Below are 3,858 nucleotides of genomic sequence, written 5' to 3'. Positions count from 1 at the left end.
CAGGAATGCAAAGTTTAGGGCATACTTAAGAATGCTGAAAGATACATGGTAATACAGATTATTTCTATTGACCCAGAGGTCAGCATATTAATGATATGATCTATACTTACAGCCAGAAGACCACATACTTTATATGCAAATGATGATTTGGTGTTTGGGAACATAGTTCCTGGCAAAACTCTCAAAAAAGTCAAGTCCTTTTTACAGAATAATTTAAAGGCCTTTTATACCTTGCAGATATTATTCATGCAGCAAATGAAGTGTAAGCCGTTTTAAGACAAAGGTTAAATTTGTGATAACAATTTAGGTAAAATTATGCTAATTAGAAAATGTTAGTCTTACACATTTCTCATATTGCAGAATTTCTTCTTGCATTTACATGCATGTTTATGCCCATGTTCATTAATGTCTCTGTTCTTCTCTAAAATGATAACTCACCATGTTGAAAGTTAGGCAACCCATTAAGCCTTAGGCTGTCTGCTTATGTGTACTGTCTTTTCTACGAAATCAATTGACCACAGTTTTCCCTATATCTGTAGGACTTCTTAAGCTTATCAGGGATCTAATTAAATAGAGGAGAGTCTGCAGTATCTGTGAAGACTCAACCTCATGAATACCTTTTATATGCATCTCAACTGGACTAATTTAAAACAGATCTCTGTTGCAAAGATGATCTGGAGGATATGATTAATTGATACAGCTGCCAAGAGGAACCAAGAGAGAAACTGGATTTTTCTTAAGGCATGTTTGTGAGCACTTTGTGCTGGTTTGAAAAAATGCTTTTTGTAGGACTGCTCTTTCAGAGTTTCAGTGAACTAGCTAGGGTAAGTGGCAGACTGAGGGGCTATACTTTAACTGTAAATGTGGATAAGTTAGTTTCTCAAAAATGACTGAAAACTGCCATGTTGTAGTAGGTCTGGAGCATTGTTGTAGCCATGACAGTCTGGATTCCAGATTCCAGGAAGGGCACTTTGTGCTTGAGGGCTTGTCTAACAGCTCTCTCAGCTATATAGTTAGTCCAATAAAAAATATTCCTAGGAAAAACCCTTACTTCTATGAAAACAGCTGGGGATTCATGCTTAGTGATTATCAGGGTTGTGTTTAGGTATGTATAAGCTAGATAAGCTCATCTGAAAATGAACTTTTTACAAAATCGTCTTTCTACATCGAGCAGGATGAATATGTATATAGAAAACCCTTATTGCCATGGCATTTTCTTAAGTTCATAGATTCATAGACATTAGGGCTGGAAGGGACCTTGAAGATCATCAAGTCCAGCCCCCTGCCCCAGGGCCAGGAAGTCAGCTAGGGTCAAAGGACCCCAGCAAGATAAACATCCAAACGTTTCTTGAATGAGTCCAGAGTAGGTGCCTGCACCACTTCTGGAGAGAGTCTATTCCAGGTCTTGGGGGCTTGGACAGTAAAGAAATTTTTCCTTATGTCCAGCCTAAAACTGTTTTGGAGGAGTTTATGACCATTGGTCCTTGTTATCCCTCAGGGCGCCATGGTGAACAGATGTGCCCCCAGATCCTGATGCACACCCCTTATATACTTATAGGCAGCCACCAGGTCCTCCCTGAGCCTACACTTTTCCAGGCTGAAGAGTCCCACGGCTCTCAGCCTTTCTTCATAAGGCCTATTCTCTTGCCCTCTGATCATACGCGTTGCTTTCCTCTGGACTCTCTCAAGCTTCTCGACATCCTTCTTGAATTGTGGAGCCCAAAACTGGATGCAGTACTCCAGCTGCGGCCTCACCAAGGCTGAGTACAGCGGGAGGATGACATCCTGAGATTTACAAGATTTAAGTTGACAGACCCTGGCTCTACATGCTTTCTCTAAAACTTTAAAGAACAATTGCAATCTTTCCCCTCCCCGCTCCCTCCTCTGTTGGACTTTCCTGCTTATGTGTTTATAATATTTAACCATATTTTTCCTTCTAAAAAATTGTAGCATTACAACCATTTTTTCTTATATGACTTTAAAATGAGGTGCAACACAGTTTAACATCAAACACTCAGCCTTGCAAACTTTGGGTGCCCCCTGAAAAGAGAGATTATGAATTAGATTTCCTTTGTAGAAAATAATAGCTGTATTATTATCACAAGTGGGTTTATTTCAGTCATTTATCATGTATTATAAACAGCTGACAAAAAGAAGTATAGGCATTTACATACATTTTCTGTATTGTTTTTGAGCTTAGTACAGACAATTTAACTGTGTAGATCCTACAGCCATTTTTAGCCCATCTGCCTCTTGCAGTGAGAATTAGAATTGCTTTCTATGGCTGTATTTGCATGTGCAATTAGTCATGACTAAATTTACTGCTCATTAAGCTAGTGTGCAGTAAGTGATTTTGGGCAGGAGTCTACACATGCGGAGACTTGGCACTCATTCTAGTACCAAGTCCCTCCAGCCCTGCCATATGACCACTTGGGGGAGCTCCAGCCTCCAGCCACATGGCTGCCAGCACTTGGCAGCAATATTGAAGCCAGACCCAGCTGCCAGCACCTGGCAGCCATTTTGGAAAAACAGCCCCACCCTTTGATCCCTGTTCAGCTCCCTCCCTGCCCAGGAGCCATATACTCAGTGCAGCAGAGCCATGTACTGTGGCAGCTCCTTCCTTGCCCACCCTGCCTCCCCCTGCCATGGCTAGTCCAGCCTTGTCCCTGGCAGCGATGACCAGTGCTCCATGCTCCTGCTGGCCATGGTACAGGCCCTGTTGGCCCCTAGAGGCCCCATCCACCCAGGTCCCAGCAGAGCTGCACACCTGCCAGTGGAATCCAAGGCACTGGGTGCGGGAGGCCCTGGCTGACCCCTTCTCTCTGCACTCCCTGCTCCAGCCCACCTGCTCTGCCACCCATACACCCCCTCAGTACCACCTGCCCTGCCACACACTTGTTTGAAACAAAATAGCTTTATTCCCCTCACAACACCCACCCCCATTCCTCCCCACCTCTCCCTCAACCAACAAACTTCCCTCCCCACCTCCTTCCCCAACACACAGAGTCGCTCCACCACCCTCCCCACCCACAAACAATTAAAAACCCACTTCCCAATGTGCAAACTATTTACAATAGTCTCAGTCTCTATCTGAATCCCAGATTGGGAGGCTGTGGGGTAGAGGCATCTAGGGGGCAGAGCCCAGGGACAGATGCCCAGCCTCCAACCTTGGCTCATTCTCCCGTGGGTCTAAGGGCCATGGTGACCATGGTGGGTGGCAGGCTTGTCTGTGGGTGATGCCAGACAGCACTCCTCAAGAGCAGGCAGTTCCCCCTCTGCCAAAGTTCAGGGCCAACATCCCCTTCTGGTGTCCTTTCTGACACTTCCAGGTGTTTGGGCACATGGGCTCAGGGCAAGCAGTGGGGTAGCAGAGTGGGGGCAGGGTTGGGGCTGGGCCAGCGGCTCCAGTGGGTGGGAGGCACTGAAGGACCTCTTGCCAGGGCCAGGCAGGGGCTTGCTGTGGAGTGGCAAGCAGGACCCAGGGGCTCTGCAGGGCCATGGGCAGGGGCCGGGCAATGGGGGGCATGGATGCGGCCACCAGGCTCAGGAGGGTGTCCAGGGTCTGGTGATTGGCATCCGTGGCCTCCACTGCCCAGGTCTGGAGGGCCACCACCTGCCAGAATAGCTCAATGTGCCCTTGCTCCAGCACCTCCATCTGCACCAAGTGCCTGCTGTGCCCAGTCCTACACCTCTTCCTGGGCAGTCTCCCAGGTGATGTCCTCCATTCACCAGGCTTGTGCCCATGCCTCCTACTTCTCTGCCACTGCCACCACCTGCTGGAGCATGATGGTTCTATCCAGGATGTGCCGCTGGCACAGTTATGGCATGTGAAGGGCTCCAGCACTGGGTGGCAGTGAC

Source organism: Alligator sinensis, unplaced genomic scaffold (assembly GCF_000455745.1).
Source record: "Alligator sinensis unplaced genomic scaffold, ASM45574v1 scaffold143_1, whole genome shotgun sequence".
Lineage (NCBI taxonomy): Eukaryota > Metazoa > Chordata > Crocodylia > Alligatoridae > Alligator > Alligator sinensis.
This window is presented reverse-complemented; position numbering follows the sequence as displayed.